Below are 18,395 nucleotides of genomic sequence, written 5' to 3'. Positions count from 1 at the left end.
CCAAGTTCCCACACAAAAAGTCCAGTGTGCTTTCCTATGCAGCATAAATCCTCAAAGAGAGTTCTGGGTTTGCATTTAAGAGGACGAGCCCTGGACAAATTACTTCTCTCATTTGTAAAATAGGCATAGTAATTTTTGGACTATCTTCCTCACAGAGATGTTCTGAGGAATGATCTTTGTATATAGAAGAAATGAGAGTTGCTAACATTATTTCCAGGATAATTAATTTTTTCCGGTTTAATTAATATTTATTAAGCAGCTATATATATATATATAAAGCACTGTGCTAGGTGCTGATATTAAGAAGAGAGAAAGTTAGAGAATTTGTATTTTAAAGGAGTTTATGGGGTTTACCAGATGTATATAGATAAGAATTTAGGAGTAATTATTGTTATTATAAGTAGCATGTATATAGCTCTAGGATGTGCAAAATAGGTTTTATGTTACTTCATTTAATTGGAAATTATACTGTATTTTAGGGGTTCTTATAAGGTCCTTCAACCCTTTTTGTTAAAGGCAATTGGGTTTAAGTGACTTAGCCAGATTCACAGTAAATATCTGGATTTGAACTCAGGTTCTCCTGACTACGGGGCCAGTGCTTTATCCATTGTGCCAGCTAAATGCCTCTTCTTCAACTTTTCGTCAGTTTCATTTTTAAAAAAAAATTTTGGCGGGATTTGCTAGGCAATTGGGGTTAAATAACTTGCCCAGAATCACACAGCTAGTAAGTATCTGGATTTCCAGGGCCAGTGCTTTATCCACTTATCATTCACTGTCCCCCTTCCTTCAACTTTTAAAATAAATATTCTGATAACTATATTTCTTTTTTTTTTTATAGCTTTTCATTTACAAGATATATGCATGGGTAATTTTACAGCATTGACAATTGCCAAACCGTTGGTTCTAATTTTTCCCCTCCTTCTCTCTACCCCCTCCCTCAGATGGCACGTTGACCAATACATGTTAAATATGTTAAAGTATAAATTAAATACAAGTATACATAATCCAAACAGTTATTTTGCTGTACAAAAAGAATTGGACTTTAAAATATTGTATAATTAGCCTGTGAAGGAAATCAAAAATGCAGGCGGACAAAAATAGAGGGATTAGGAATTCAATGTAGTGGTTCATAATCATCTCCCTAGAATTCTTTCCCTGGGTGTAGCTGGTTCAATTCATTACTGCTCTATTGGAACTGATTTGGTTCGTCTCATTGTTGAAGATGGCTATGTCCATCAGAATTGATCATCATACAGTGTTGTTGTTAAAGTATATAGTGATCTTGTGGTCCTGCTCATTTCATTCAGCATCAGTTCATGTAAGTCTCTCCAGGCCTTTCTGAAATCATCCTGTTATCATTTCTTACAGAACAATAATATTCCATAATATTTATATACCACAATTTATTCAGCCATCCTCCAATTGATGGGCATCCACTCAGTTTCCAGTTTCTGGCCACTACAAAGAGGGCTGCCACAAACATTCTTGCACATACAGGTCCCTTTCCCTTCTTTAGTATGTCTTTGGGATATAAGCCCAGTAGAAACACTGCTGGATCAAAGGGTACGCACGGTTTGATAACTTTTTGAGCATAGTTCCAAATTGCTCTCCAGAATGGCTGGATGTATTCACAATTCCACCAACAATGTATCAGTGTCCCTGTTTTCCCACATCCCCTCCAACATTCCCCATTATCTTACCCTTTCATTCTAGCCAATCTGACAGATGTGTAGTGGTATCTCAGAGTTGTTGACAACTATATTTCAATACTTTTGGTTTCCAAACTATCAAAGAACTGTTGACCAAAACAAAAGTTAAAATTTTTTTCCTAGAAGTAATTACTTGTCAGATCTCTGAATGGGGAAAGAATTCATAGCCAAACAAGATAGAGATGTTCACAGGAGGTAAAGTCAATAATTTTGATTCCATAAAATTTAAAAATTTTTGCACAAATAAAACTAATGCAGTTAAAATGAGAAGAAAAACTGGAAAATGGGGAGGGGGGAAGTTTTGCAGCAAGTTTCTCCAATAAAGATCTTGTTTCTCAAATATATAGGAAACTGAACCAAATTTATGAGAATAAGAGCCATTCTTCATTGAACTCATAAAATTCAAGATTTATAAACACACTGTTTTCATCGAAGCTATCAATAATATATGAAAAAATTCTCTAAATCACAAGTGATTAGAGAGATGCAAATTAAAGCTATTCTGTGATACAACCTATTAGATTGTCTAAGATAACAAAAAAAGGAAAATGACAAATGCTGGAGAGGATGTAGGAAAAGTATATTAATGGCCTGTTGGTAGAACTGTGAACTAGTCCAACCAGTTTGGAGAGCAATTTAGAACTATACCCCAAAAGCTACAAAATGTTGCATGCTCTTAGATCAAGCAATAGATAGCTTTTAGGTTTATGCCCCAAGGAATCAAAAAGGAAAATATATCATTTTTTCTTGTGGTCATAAAGAATGAGAAACTGAGGGGATGCCTATCAGCTGTGGAACGGCTGAATATGTAGTTTATGAATGTGATAAAACACTATTGTGCTCTAAGAAATGATGAAGGAAGAGGCAGCTAAGTGGAATTTACCCTGAAGTTAGTAGGGCCTAAGTTCAAATGCAGCTTCAGACCACACAGCTTAGTAGTTATGTGATTCTCGGCAAGTCACTGATTGCCTCCAAAAATGATGAGAAATGATGAAAGAGATAGTTTCAGAAAAACCTGGAAAATTTACATAACTGCAAAGTGAGGAGAACCAAGAGAACAATGTACATAATAACACTATGTGAAAGATTTAGTAACTCTTTATCAGTAAGATACCAAACTTTCAAGGACACAGGAGGAAACGTATCTTCAAATAGTGAACTGGGAAACAGCGAACAAAACAAGTAAATATGTAATTACATAGATAATATATATGAAATCAATCTGTGCCAGCAGGGTTTCTTATGTATCTTTAGTGACTGTTTCTCTTTGACACCACTGCTCTAGGAAACTGAGTGTGGAATTGATGCTAGATATAAAGAATCAAGAAATTGAGAAATTCCTGGACCAAAATGGAGCTGAAAATGACAAGAATCTCTCTTTGGTATTTGTGATCCTTTTGACATCATTCAGAGCTAGTTCATACACATGCATCTGTAAACACACGTAAATATGTGTGTATATTCATATGTAAATATATCAGTAGATAAAAATGTATTAAATGTCTTTGTGCCAGGTTGACACAAAGTACAAAAAGAAGCAAAAGACAGTTCCTGCCCTCAAGAAGCTTACAATCTAAGGGGGAGGTAGGAGAAGAACAAACTGCAAACAAATATATTTAAAGCAACTTATATACAGGATAAATAGGAGATAAGTTACAGTGGAAAGGCATTGGAATTAAAAGGGGCTGGGGAAGACTTCCTGATTAAGTAGGATTTTATTTGCAATTTAAAGGAAGCCTGGGAGGTCAGTAGTTGGAGACAAAACAGAGGAGTGTTCCAAGCTAAGAGCTAGTCAAAGAGGAGGTTTGGAGGTACGAGATAAAGTGCTTTGTTAAGGGAACACAAAGGAAACGACTGTTCACCTCCAAACAGCGAACTGGGAAACCTCTAACAAAACAAAACACAGTTTTGTGTATATGAACATACATACCCATATATACATATGTGTGTGCCTGCCCACATACCCTTGACCCTGGTCTTTTTTCATTAAAGCTTTTTCTTTTCAAAACATATGCATACATAATTTTCAGTATTCACTCTTGCAAAACGTTGTGTGTGTTCCAAGTTTTTTCCCTTTCCTTCCTCCTCACTCTCTCCCCTAGACAGCAAGTAATCCAATATATGTTAAACATGTGCAATTCTTCTATACATATTTCCACAATTATGCTGCACAAGAAAAAAATCATATCAAAAGGGGAAAAATGAAAAAGCAAACAACAAAAAGAGTGAAAATACTATGTTGTGATCCACACAGTCTTCACAGAGCTCTCTCTGGGTGCAGATGGCTCTTTCAGTTACAAGACCCTTGGAATTGTTGGAATAATTTGTCTTTTAAGAAATACAGAGTTCTCAGTTGGAGAATGGCTGAATAAGTTGTAGTATATGAATATTATGGATTTTTACTTTTCTGTAAGAAATGACCAGCAGGATGATTTCAGAAAGGCCTGGAGAGACTTCCATGAATTGATGTTGAGTGAAATGAGCAGGACCAGAAGATCATTACACACTTCAACAACAATACTATATGATGTGATGGAAGTGGCCCTCTTCAACAATGAGATGAACCAAATCAGTTCCATTTGTTCAATAATGAAGAGAACCAGCTACACCCAGTGAAAGAACTATGGGAAATGAGTATGAACCACAACATAGCATTTCCATTCCCTCTGTTTTTGTCCACTTGCATTTTTGATTTCCTTCTCGGGTTATTTTTATGTCTAAGTCTGATTTTTCTTGTGCAGCAAAATAACCGTACGAATATGTAAACATATTATATTTAACACATTTAACATATATGGGTCTACCTGCCATCTAGGGGAAGGAGTGGGGAGAAGGAGGGGAAAAGTTAGAACAGAAGGTTTTACAAGGGTCAATGGTGAAAAATTACCCATGAGTATATCTTGTAAATAAAAAGCTATTAAAAAAAAGAAGAAGAGTACAGACTTCAGAGGCAATTAGGTGACACAATGGTTAGGGCACCAGCCCTCAAATCAGGAGATCTGAGTTCAAATCTGATCTCAGTCACTTAACACTGCCTGGTTGTGTGACCCTGGGCAAATCACTTAACCCCAATTACTTCAGCCAAAAAAAAAAAAAGAAAGGAAAAAAAATACAGAATTCAGTCTGGAAATGGAAATGGAGAAAACAAGAAGGTGGGAAGTTGGAGTTATATAAACCAGTTGGTACTTGTGGACTCAGTATGCTGCCCATGAAAAGCCATGAGGCCACACAGAAAGCTTCAGGCAGATGAAATAGAGAAGCAACAAGGAATTCCTGCGTCAAACCAGGAACTGTAGCTGCATTCTTAGTTGGCAGGAGTGAAGACATCACTGATGATGACTGATTAATGATTCATTACTAGTTCTTGCACCTGGTTTGCACTCTTGAAGTTAGTCTTGAAAGTGTGGGAGCGAATACAGAAAGGCTGCTCTGGGACATACAGAGGACTTGTACCAAGTGCAGAAATAAGCTCTGGGACTTTCCCCTCTCCAGGAGCTTGTGTTCCTTAACAGAGGAGTATCATCTAGGTCAGAACAAAGAGTCACATCAGTGGAGCAGAAAGGATCTAGGATGATCCCTGTGAATACCCTCTGGCATTTCATTTAAGGAGGGAGAGAGTGCATCTTGAGAGCAGTGAAAGCTTCAAGGAGGCAACATTTGAACAAACCCTTCTAGGAAGATAAAGTTGTTTTGTTTTGTTTTGTTTTTTAAGAGGGAGAGATGATTGTATTTCAGGCATGGGAGATAGATGCATCTGTGTGAAAGCATGGAGGATACAGGTGGAATGTCTTGTTTGGTAATTTGATTTGGCAGGAATAAAATGTTCATAAAGGAGAGTGATACAGAAGTCTTAATTTTCTCCTCTGTAAAGATAAACAATAGCACCTAGTTTAGAGAGTTCAGGTGACAATTAAAAGAAATATTTGAAAATCACTTTGCAAAAGGTAAAGTGCATATAAATTGTAAATGCCAGCTATTTATTATTAGAGTTGGAAGACCACTTAGAAATTTAATCCCTTCATTTTACAGAGGAGAAAACAGATCCAGAAAGATGAGAGATGACTAAAAGTTATCAATTTACTTTTAAAATCAATCCATAAAGCTTTTATTAATAACATACTTTAAGCCATGACAAAAAGACAAAAATAGAAAAGTCTTTGCCCTCAAGGAGCTTACATTCCATCTGAGGGATAAAGTACACTTATCGCTATATATCTTTTTTTAATGCTGGATTTAAGCCACATAAATCAAGAGTTGAACATCACATAATCTTGTTACTGTATACAATGTTCTCTTGGTTTTACTCACTTCACTTAGCATCAGTTCATGTAAGTCTATCCAGGTCTCTCTGAAATCATCTGGCTGATAGTTTCTTATGGAACAATAATATTCCATAACATTCATATGCCTTAACTTAGCCATTCACCAACTGATGGGCATCCACTCAGTTTCCAATTCCTTCTTACTACAAAAAGAGCTGCTACAAACGTTTTTGCATATGTTCTCTCCCAGCTTTAAAACAAAAAAACAAACAAAACAACCCCCCCAAAAAAGCAAAAAACCCAACCTTCAATTGATCTGACAATCCCCATTAACTATTGTCTTATATATATCTTTCATCTCTCTCCTGATGAAACTCAAACAAGCCATTTACAGTCAGTGCCTCCATTTACTCTTCTGGCTTTCTTTTAAATCTTTAGTAATTTGGCTTTACCACTCATTCAATTGAGAATGCTCTTTCCAATGTTGCCCATGATCTATTTTAAAAATGTGATGTTTTCTTGCCCCCTTAATTATAAGTAAAAACAGTTTTAACATTTTTTTTCAAACTCTTAATTCCAAATTCCCTTCTTGTCTCTTTCCTCCCACCTCTCATTGAAAAGGCAAGCAATTTGATGTAGGTTTTAATATACACTTTTTGATATAGAAAACAGTTATTTCCCTATGATGTTTTAATTGTCATATCTAATGGACTTTTCTTCATCTTCTTGCTTTTGTAGTCTCTGACACTGTCAGTCACCCTCTCCTCTGAATAATCTGTTTTTTTCTAGGTTTTTGTGGCAGTGTTTTTTCCTGGTTTTCCTTTTACTTGTCTTACTATTCTTTCTGACTCTTTTGCTGCATCTTCATCCAATCCAGGATTTAGCCATTTCCCCTCACCTTTTCCTACAATATTCTCTTACTTCTTTATCTAATCAGCACTCATGAATTCAATTATCATCTCCATAAAGAGGATTTTCAGATCTATTTGTCCAATCCTAACTGTTCTTTATTATTATTATTATTAAAGCTTTTTATTTTCAAAATATATACATGGATAATTTTCCAACAATGACCCTTGCAAAATCTTATGTTCCAAATTTTATCCCCCTTCCCTCTCTCTTGCTCCCCTAGATAACAAATAATATATGTTAAATATGTTTTAAAAATATACATTAAATCCAATATATATATACATATTTATACAATTATGCTGTACAAGAAAAATCAGATCAAAAAGGGAAAAATCAGAAAAAAACCAAAATGCAAGCAAACAACAATAAAAAGAGTGAAAATGTTATTTTGTGATCCACACCCAGTTCCCACAGTCCCCTCTCTAGGTATAAATGGTTCTCTTCAATCCTAATCACTCTTAAGACTTCCAATCTGAACTCATTCAATCAACAATAATTTATTAAGAGCTTATTATGTGCCAAGTACTGTCCTAAGTATTGGGGATACAAAGAAAGGCAAAAAAAAAAAAATTCCTATTCTTAAGGAGTTCATTGAACTAGATGTTCCATGACATTTCAAACTCAGGATATTCAAAAAGAATTCATTATTTTCCCCTCCAAACCATCCCTTCTTCCAAACTTCCCTATTACAATTGAGGGTATTACTATTCTTCTCATCATTTAGTTATCATCTGCATCTCCTTACTGCATCCCACATATCCAGTCTATTGCCAACTCCTATTATTTCTATCTTTGAAACATTTCTTATACATGTCCTTCTTCCTTTTCTGACATAACCCCCATTCTGCTACCTGCATCAGTGCATGAAAGTGTTCCCAAGTTTCTCTCACTCTATGTCCTTGGTCATTTCTTATGGAACCATAATATTTCATTATAGACATTATGTCATATTTGTCCAACCATTTTTCAGTTGATGGATACTCACTTTGCATCTAGTTTTCAATCATCACAAAAAAATACTGCCATAATTTTCCCACATACACACATATGGGTCCTTTCCCTCTGTCTATAATCTCCTTGTGGTACATGCACGGCAGTTGTAATGTTCTCCTCTAAAATGTAATCTTCTCTGTGAGCAGATTTCTTGGGGGGCTTCTGGGAGCAGCTTTCCTTTCAGTTCAGTAATCATAAGTGCAGCCAGGGATTAAAGTCCAAATCTTTTATTGTTTCCTTTTAAGTATTGTCTTCTTCCTGGGGCCCAGTTAGCTTTCTTAGAGGCCTATCTCTCTTCTTGGTTCCGAGAGCTCCTGTTGATAGTCCTTTGCCTCTGCCAGCTTCTGCCTCTAGCTTCCTCCAAATGAGCTTCTAGTGGTCTTCTGTATTTGGCTCTGAGAGCTCCTCCTTATATGTGCTCTCTTAAAGGTGTGAATCTTATGGAATTATAGTAAGTATTAAGTACATGTAAATTTAGAGAATCATTATCTCATCAATTCCACTGACTTGACACCTTGTAAAAGTCCTAACAGGCAGTAATATTGCTACCGTAAAGTCATAGTTCAGTGATTCTTGGGGCATTGTTCCAAATAACTTTCCAGAAGGATCAGACCAATTCACAGCTCCACAAACAATACACTAGCATTCCTATCTTATAACAGTCTCTCTAATAATTAGGATTTTCCTTATTTATTATCTTACCAATCTGATAGAGAAGGGTGACCACTCAATGGATCTGTGCTCTTATCAATGTGGGTATTCTCTCTCACCTCTTTTCGTGCTTTTTTCAGTCATGTTCAATTCTCTGTGACTCCATTTGGAATTTTCTTGCCAGAGATAGAGGAGTGATTTTTTTGTTTGTTTCTTTTTTTCAGTTCCTTTTGTAGATGAGGAAATTGAGGTAAACATGTTTAAATGATTTCCCCAGTCTCACACATCCAATAGGTAGTTGAGGCCAGATTTGAACTCAGAAAGATGAATATTTCTAATACCAGACTTAGCATTCTATCTGCCTATTTCATACTATTACTCTTATCTCTATCCTTTTGCAAATCATCCATAAGGCCCACACACTAGGGACTTTACTCAAGATCTCTTCATATTACATAGGCTATCCACCTAGTCTAGTCTACTTGTTTTTCTGGCATAGATTTCTTTTCTTTTCTTTTTTTTTTTTTTAAAGCTTTTTATTTTCAAAACATATGCACGGATAATTTTTCAGCAATGACCCTTGGATAGCTTTGTGTTTCAGATTTTCTCCTCCTTCCTGCAACCCCCTCCCCTAGATGGAAAGCAATCCAGTATATGTTATACATGTTAAAATGCATGTTAAATTCAATATGTGCAAATATATTATTTATACAATTCTCTTGGTGCACAAGAAAAATCAGATCAAAAATGAAAGAAAATGAATAAGAAAACAAAATGCAGGCGAACAACATCAAAGAGAATGAGAATGTTATGTTATGATCGACATTCAGTTTCCACAATCCTCTCTCTGGGTATTGATGGCTTTCTTCATCACAAGACCATTGGAACTGGCCTGAATTATCTCATTGTTGGAAAGAGTCACGTTCATCAGAATTGATCATTGTATAATACTGATGTTGCCGTGTAAAATGATCTCTTGTTTCTGCTCATTTCACTCAGCATCAGTTCATATAAGTTTCTCCAGGCCTTTCTAAAATCATGCTCCTGATCTTTTTTTATAGAACAATAATATTCTATAACATTCATATTCCATAGCTTATTCAGCCATTCTTCAATTGATGGGCATCCATTCAGTTTCCAGTTTCTTCTAGAATATATTTCTTTGGTGACTATTATTTTTTTATTAAAGCTTTTTATTTTTAAAATATTTCCATGGATAATTTTTCAACATTAATCCTTCCAAAACCTTATATTTCAATTTTTCTCCTCCCTTCTTCTTACCTCCTCTCCTACATGATAAGTAACCTAATATATGCTAAACATGGTTTAAAAAATATTAAATTCAATATATATATATTCATTATTTATACAATTATCTTGCTGCACAAGAAAAATCAAATCAAAAAGGAAAAAAATGAGAAAGAAAATAAAATACAAGTAAACAACAACAGAAAGAGTGAAAATGCTATGTTGTGATCCACATTCAGTTCCCACAATCCTCTCTCTGGGTATAGATAGCTCTCTTCATCACAAGATCATTGGAATTGGCTTGAATCATCTCATTGTTGAAAAGAGCCATGTCCATTAGAATTTTCACATAATATTGATTTTGCCATGTACAATGATCTCATGGTTATGCTCATTTCACTTAGCATCAGTTATGTAAGGGTAACATTGTTCTTGTACAACAGATAAAAATCTGTTAGGCCTTTCTGCATCTCTCCATTGCCTTTTGTGTAATTACAATTTTGCAATCTTGGAAGATATGGTATGTTATAATTCATAGCCATTTAATATCACTGGGAGAATATTGAGGTTTAAAAGACTGGTTTCTCCAAGAGAATACTACATACAGTAAGAGCAAGATTATGTGATGATCAACTGTGATAGATTTAGCTTTTCTCAGAAATGCTGTGATCCAAGACAATTCCAATAAATTTTGAGTTCTATTGTACTGTTTATTTTGTTAAATATTTCTCAACTATTTATTTAATATTTTTTCCAGTTACATGTAAAACATTTTATTAACATTTGTTTTTTTAAAACTTAATTCCAAAAGATTTTGGATGTAAAATACCATTGGAATTCACAGGGAGAATTGTGGAGACTGCATGCAGATCAAAGCGTACTATTTTCACTATTTTTTGTTTGCTTTTTCTTTCTCTTGTTTTTTTTTCTCTTTTTTGATTTTTCTTTCACAACATGACAAATAAGGAAATATGAAAATTGTTATATACATCTAACCAAAACATGCTGCTGTCTTGGGGACAGGGAAACTAAGAGAGGAAGGAAGAAAAAAATTGGAACTCAAAATTTTACAAAAATGAATGCTGAAAAATTATTTTTATATCTAATTGGAAAAAATTACTATTGAGAAACAATGAAAAAAATTAAAATAAAATAAAAGATTGCTTTCTCTTTCAGGGAGAAGTTTGAGGATGCCAAAGTGCTGAACAATTTCCCAAATACAATGCAGCCTACTGCCTTCTTCCTATTCAATTCTAGTTCTAACTTCTTTTATATCATTTCTATCCAAAGATATGTATGTTGGTGAGATGATATTTTTTATAGTATACTCCTTAAAAATATTTTATTGCTACATTTTGTCTTTCTAACAGAGAAACAACCCTCTCCCTAACTCCTAAATTGATCTCTTCCTTGTGACAAAGAATAATAATTAAGCAAAAATATCTGATATAATGATTATACCTGGAAATATATAAATGTATATAATATGTGTATGTATGTATATATACATACACATATATACACACACACACACATATAGATATCATTCTGTCCAAATCTTTCTTCAAATCCTAACTGAAATCTCACATTCAACAGAAAGTCTTTCCCAACTCCCCTTAATATTAGCATCTTCCTGAGCAGAGGCAAGAGAACATTGTATGCAGTAACAACAAGATTGTATGATGACCAACTTTGATAGATGTGGCTCTTCTCAAAATGTGGTGATTCAAAATAATTCCAATAGACTTAGGATGGAAAGAGCCACCCACATCCAGAGAGAGCTATGGTGACTGAATATGAATCAAAGCATAGTATTTTCACCTTTCTTTTTGTTATCATTGTTTCTTTGCTTATTTGTTCTTTTTCTTTCTCATGTTTTTTTTTTTTTTCCTTTTTGACCTGATCTTAGAAGCACAGCATGATGAATGTAGAAATATGTTTAGAAAAATTGGGATAGCTAAGTGGTGCAGTGGATAGATCACCAGCCCTGAAGTCAGGAGGACCTGAGTTCAAATTTGACCTCAGACACTTAACACTTCCTAGCTGTATGACCCTGGGCAAGTCACTTAACTCCAATTGCCTCAGCAAAAAAAAAAAAAAAAATTGCCTATGTTAAACTACATTGTATTACTTGCCAAGTTGAGGTGGGGATAAATGGGAAGGGAGGGGAAAAAATTTGGAACACAAGGTTTTGCAAAGGCAAATATTGAAAACTATCTTTGCATGTATTTGGAAAAATAAAATACTATTTAAAAAATACTAGTGTTTTCCCTCTGTTGATTAGCTCTAATTTATCATATACACATGATATATATCATGACATATGTGTACTAGTATATAGGAAGCTAGGTGGTTCAGTAGATAAGAATTTTGGTCCTGAGTCAGAATGAACTGAGTTCAAATTTGACCTCAAACCCTTAGCTTTGTGATTCTGGATGTAACTTTGTTTTTCTCAGTTCTTCAATCATAAAATGGGCTAAAAAAGGAAATGGCAAACAACTCTAATATCTTTGTCAAGAAAACCCCAAATTTGATCACAAGGAGTCAGAAACAACTGAAATGACTGAACAGCAGCAAATCTCACTTTTTTTCTCTTTCTCTCTGTGTCTCTATCTCTTTCTGTGTCTCTTTCTGTCTGTGTATGTCTCTGTCTCTCTATTTCTCTCTCTCTATATATATATAGCTTGTTACTATTTTGCTGTTTCCCTATCGTCTCTCCCATTAGATTGTGAACTCTTTGAGGCCAGGGACTGGCTCCTTCTGCCCATCTTTGTGTCGCATAAGCTAGTTCAGTGCCTAGCACATTATTATCCTTTCCAGTGCCTGACACATTGTAGACACTAATAAATAAATGTTATTAATATTTGATTGCCTAGGAATACCCTCATCTCTATGCTCTGATAAGGAAGATAGATTTAATTATCCGTTCTCTGGTATCTTTACTGATTTCTGATTAAATTTTCTGTCACTATTAATTGCACCATAACTTTCCTAGTCACTCAGGCTCACCACCTCAGAATTATACTTAATTTAGTAATCTTTTATTTATATTATACTAATCATTGAGTATATTGTCCTTCTAATTTGCTTATTTCTCTGAGCACCAATTCATGAAAATCTTACTATTTCCCTGAATTGCTCATATTTGTCATTTCTTATTGCACAGTAACAATTCTTTACATATGTAAGTTATTTAGCATAGCTTTTTCAACTATTCCCCAAATAATGTATACTCATTTTATTTCCAATTCTTTATATTACAAACAGAACCACTATGAATATCTTGATACATACTAGATTTTTGTTCTTGTTTTTGACTTTGAGAAGTGAATCTCTGGGTCAAAGAACATGGACAGTTCAGTCCTTTTTCTTGCATAATTCTGAATTGCTCTCTAGAAGAGTTAGGCTAATTTTTAGTATCTCCCACCAAGTATTATTGTCTCTGTCTTGTCCCATTAAAGGCCATGTCTGGGCTCCTACAGTAGCCTTTTAGTTAGTTTCCCTGCTTTTCAAGTTTCTTTCCCCATCTGTCCCCAAATCCAGAGTATCCTTTGCTCTATCAAATTGATTTTTTTTAAAAGCACATGTTTGACATTTCACCTCTCTATTAAATAACCTCCAGTGGTTCTCTATTACATCTAAGATAAAATTTAAATTCCTCTGTTTAGTTTTCAAAGCACTTTACAACCTGGCCTTTTTCTATCTTTCCAGTCTTCAGTATTTTACTCTCCTCCACAATGTCTGACACATAGTAAGTGTTTAATAAATGCTTATTGCCAAATTACTGAGAATAAAATAATTATAGTGTATGAGAAGGGATCATAGAGTAGAGAACATGAGACCTGAGAACTTTAACAAAATGTTAGAATATAGAATGTCAACTCTTAGAGGGACCTTATAACACAGCATGTCAGAACTTAAAGCCATTAATAATTGCATGGCTCAATGCTCTCATTTTATAGAATGTAAATACATTATATTTCTTTTCACAGGAAGTTGTTTCATTGTATTTGTGTCCTCACTTCTTAGCATTATTCCTGACATAAGTAGGTTGATTGATAGACAAGAAAACAGAGGTTCAGATAAATTCTAAGTTGTAAAATATAGCTTGTAATTCCATCTGTAACAAGAAGAAAAATATGATTTTGGTACAAGTAATGTACCTTTGGTACAGGTAAAGAAGTTTATTTTCTTTCCTAGAGAAAGATTAAAAGAAACTGTCATAGGTATATAATTTGTATTTTTTTATTCATATAACAAATCTTAAAATTACCAGTCCTTCCAAGTTCACTTTGAGTTCCACCTTTTCTAGCAAAAAATTTTTCATTCTGTTCTAAACCATTCCTCTTATGATTTCTGAATCCTCATGTCAATATATGTATTTAATCCCTTTCTTCCATTTCTCTCTAGTTGGTTGATAGAGGAAGGAAGGTATAGAAGAAAGAAAACTGAACTGAGAGTTCAAGTGAACTGCTTGGCTGCATTGCCTTTTAAAAATATCTATACTTTACTTTTTAAATTATTTTTTTCTTTTGGGTTTTTAGTTCCAAATTCTTTTTCCTTCAGCTTCCAGTCCTTCTCTATCCCTTGAGATATGATTTCAAGTATATAGGGAAATTCATGCAAAATTTATTTCTGTGCCATTGTTCTATAAGAAATGATGAGCAGCATATCCCAAAGAGATCTTAAAGAAGGGAAAGGGACCTATATGTGCAAGAATGTGGCAGCCCTTTTTGTAGTGGCTAAAAACTGGAAATTGAATGGATGCCCATCAGTTGGAGATTAGCTGAATAAGTTGTGGTATATGAATGTTATGGAATATTATTGTTCTGTAAGAAATGACCAGCAGGATGATTTCAGAAAGGCCTGGAGAGACTTCCATGAATTGATGCTGAGTGAAATGAGCAGGACCAGGAGATCATTATACACTTCAACAACAATACTATATAATGATCAATTCTGATGGAAGTAGCCCTCTTCAACAATGAGATGAACCAAATCAGTTCAATTTGTTCAATAATGAAGAGAACCAGCTACATCCAGCAAAAGAACTATGGGAAATGAGTATGAACCACTAGAAAGCATTTCCACTCCCTCTGTTTTTGTCCACTTGCATTTTTGATTTCCTTCTCAGGTTATTTTTATGTATAAGTCCGAATTTTCTTGTACAGCAAAATAACTATACGGATATGTAAACATATATTGTATTTAACATACTTTAACATATTTAACATGTATGGCTCTACCTGCCATCTAGGGAAGGGGGTGGAGGGAAGGAAGGAAAAAGTTGGAACAGAAGGTTTTGCAAGAGTCAATGCTGAAAAATTACCCATGCATATATTTTGTAAATAAAAAGCTATAATTAAAAAAAAAAAAAAAAAAAGAAATGATGAGCAGTCTGATTTCAGAAAAGCCTGAAAAGACTTACATGAACTGATACTGGGTGAAGTGAGCAGAACTAAAAAAAAAACATTGTACACAGTAATGGCAAGATTATGTGATAAGCAACTATAATAGATTTAGCTCTTCTCAGCAGTGCTATGATCTGAGACAACTCCAATAGACTTGGAATGGAACATGCCATCTGCATCCAGAGGGAGAACTATAGAGACTAAAAGTGGATGAAAGTATCCTATATTCACCTTTTTTGTTGTTATTGTTATTTTGTTTGTTTTTTCTTTTTTTGTGACTTTCCTCGTGTTCTGATTTTTCTTTCACAATATGACAAATATGGAAATATGTTAAAATGATTATACATATATAACCTATATCAAATTGCTTGCTGTCTTGGGGAGTAGGGAGGTAAGGGAGAGAGGGAGAAAAAAAAAATCTGGAACTTAAAATCTTACAAAAATGAATGTGGAAAACTACCTTTACATGTAATTGTAGAAATAGAATACTATTAGGAATACCTTTTTTTTTTTTTTTTTGCTAAAGCAATTGAGGTTAAGTGACTTCCCCAGGGTCACATAGGTAGGCAGTATTAAGTGTCGGAGGCCAGATTTGAAATAAAATACTATCTTTTTATTATAGCTTTTTATTTATGAGTTATATGCATGGGTAATTTTACAGCATTGACAATTGCCAAACCTTTTGTTCCAATTTTTCCCCTCCTTCCCCCCATCCCCTCCCCTAGATGGCAGAGTGATGAATACATGTTAAATATGTTAAAGTATAAATTAAATACAAAATAAGTATATATGTCCAAGCAGTTATTTTGCTGTACAAAAAGAATCGGACTCTGAAATAATGTACAATTAGCCTGTGAAGGAAATCAAAAATTCAAGCGGACAAAAACATAGGGATTGGGAATTCAATGGAATAGTTCTTAATCATCTCCCAGAGTTCCTTCACTGGGCATAGCTGGTTCAATTCATTACTGCTCCATTGGAAATGATTTGGTTCATCTCATTGCTGAAGATGGCCACGTCCATCAGAATTGATCATCATACAGTATTGTTGTTAAAGTATATAATGATCTTCTGGTCCTGCTCATTTCATTCAGCATCAGTTCATGTAAGTCTCTCCAGGCCTTTCTGAAATCATCCTGTTATCATTTCTTACAGAACAATAATATTCCATAATATTTATATACCACAATTTATTCAGCCATCCTCCAATTGATGGGCATCCACTCAGTTTCCAGTTTCTGGCCACTACAAAGAGGGCTGCCACAAACATTCTTGCACATACAGGTCCCTTTCCCTTCTTTAGTATGTCTTTGGGATATAAGCCCAGTAGAAACACTGCTGGATCAAAGGGTACGCACGGTTTGATAACTTTTTGAGCATAGTTCCAAATTGCTCTCCAGAATGGCTGGATGTATTCACAATTCCACCAACAATGTATCAGTGTCCCAGTTTTCCCCTACCCCCTCCAACATTCCGCATTATCTTTCCCTGTCATTCTAGCAATCTGACAGATATGCAGTGGTATCTCAGAATTATCTTAATTTGCATTTCTCTGATTAATAATAACTTGGAGCGTCTTTTCATTTGGCTAGAAATAATTTCAATTTTTTTGTCTGAGAATTGTCTGTTCATATCCTTTGACCATTTGTCAATTGGAGAATGGCTTGATTTCTTACAAATTAGAGTCAATTCTCTATATATTTTGGAAATGAGGCCTTTATCAGAACCTTTGACTATAAAAATGTTTTCCCAGTTTATTGCTTCCCTTCTAATCTTGTCTGCATTAGTTTTGTTTGTACAAAAACTTTTCAATTTGATATAATCAAAATTTTCTATTTTGTGATCAGTAATGCTCTCTAGTTCTTCTTTGGTCATAATGAAATAGAATACCATTTTAAAAATAACAGCTGAAATATAAACGAAGGTCAGAGAACTTAAAAAAGCAACCATATTTCCACATTAGCTGTGTTGTAAAAGAAAAAAAAATAGCAAGACAAAGTGAAAAAAGTATGCTTCAAACTGCATTCAGAGTTTTCAGTTCTCTTTTTGGAGAGAGATAGTAGTTTTCATCTTGAGGCCTTTGAAATTATCTTGGATCATTTTATTGATTAGAGTCTAGTGGCACCACTTTGAAGAAGTCACTTCACTTCTCTGACCCTCAGTTTGCTTAACTGTCAAATGGGGCTAATAATCCCTCTCTGGTCTCCCTCACTGAGCTTTTGTGAGGTGATAGAATGAATGTGAAAGCCGGGCTTTGTACTTGGTAAAATGTGACTGAGTACACACAAATAAAAGTTTTTTTAAATCATTATTCATGCATCCCCAAAAAGATTGTAATTTCTTTCCAGTCTCTCAGCTTGGTGCTCAGTTAGAATTATAGCTCATTTACCTGTGGTATTTGATAGTCAACAAAGAGCTTTTCTCTCTATGTATGGGTGAGACAAATGATAGCTGTATTATTATCCCCATTTCAAAGATGAAGAAGGAGGTGATTTCCTCAAAACCATACAGGTTCAGCTGCACACCCAGGACTCCAGCCCAGATCTTCCTTCCTGCCTTTTTTCCCCTTAAACCCTCCATTCCCCTCAGCACAAGTGCTTTCTACATTTTTACTGAATTAAAACGTTAAATAAAAAAGTTAGAGTGGGCTCAAGTGAAAGAAGCAGAAAACTACAAAGCCAAGGCTATTTTTGTCATAAATCTGGGACAACCAGCAAGTCATTTCCCTCATTCTTCTACATGTATAAAAAGAAAGAATAGATTAAAAGGACTCAGATTGAGTTCAAATGACCCAGGCTATCATTTTTCCTTAGTTTCCTCATCCATCCATAAAATGAGGATAATAACAACACCTACTTCCCAAGATTGTTGTGAGGATCAAATGAGGTAGAACAGATAAAGAGCTTTGTAAACTTTAGTGAGCTAGCTATTATTATCTTTAAGATCTTTCTTGCTCTGGTATTCTATAATTTCTCATTCTCTGCTGCTATCAGTTGATAAAAATTTCAGATGGGATAATAATAGTTGCCACTGATAAAAGAAGATGAGATTTTTACCTTTAGATTAAAAGCTAAAAGTTGATCATTTCTAGGACTTCATTTCTACACTGGGAAGTTGCTAAGATAATTTTTAGCTAATGAAGTCAGATTTCAACCCTATATATGGAAAAACCTTAACAATTAGAGCTATCAGAAAAGGGAAAAGAATTT

The sequence above is a fragment of the Antechinus flavipes genome, chromosome 2, assembly GCF_016432865.1.
Source record: "Antechinus flavipes isolate AdamAnt ecotype Samford, QLD, Australia chromosome 2, AdamAnt_v2, whole genome shotgun sequence".
Lineage (NCBI taxonomy): Eukaryota > Metazoa > Chordata > Mammalia > Dasyuromorphia > Dasyuridae > Antechinus > Antechinus flavipes.
Note: the sequence above shows the minus strand (reverse complement) of the source record.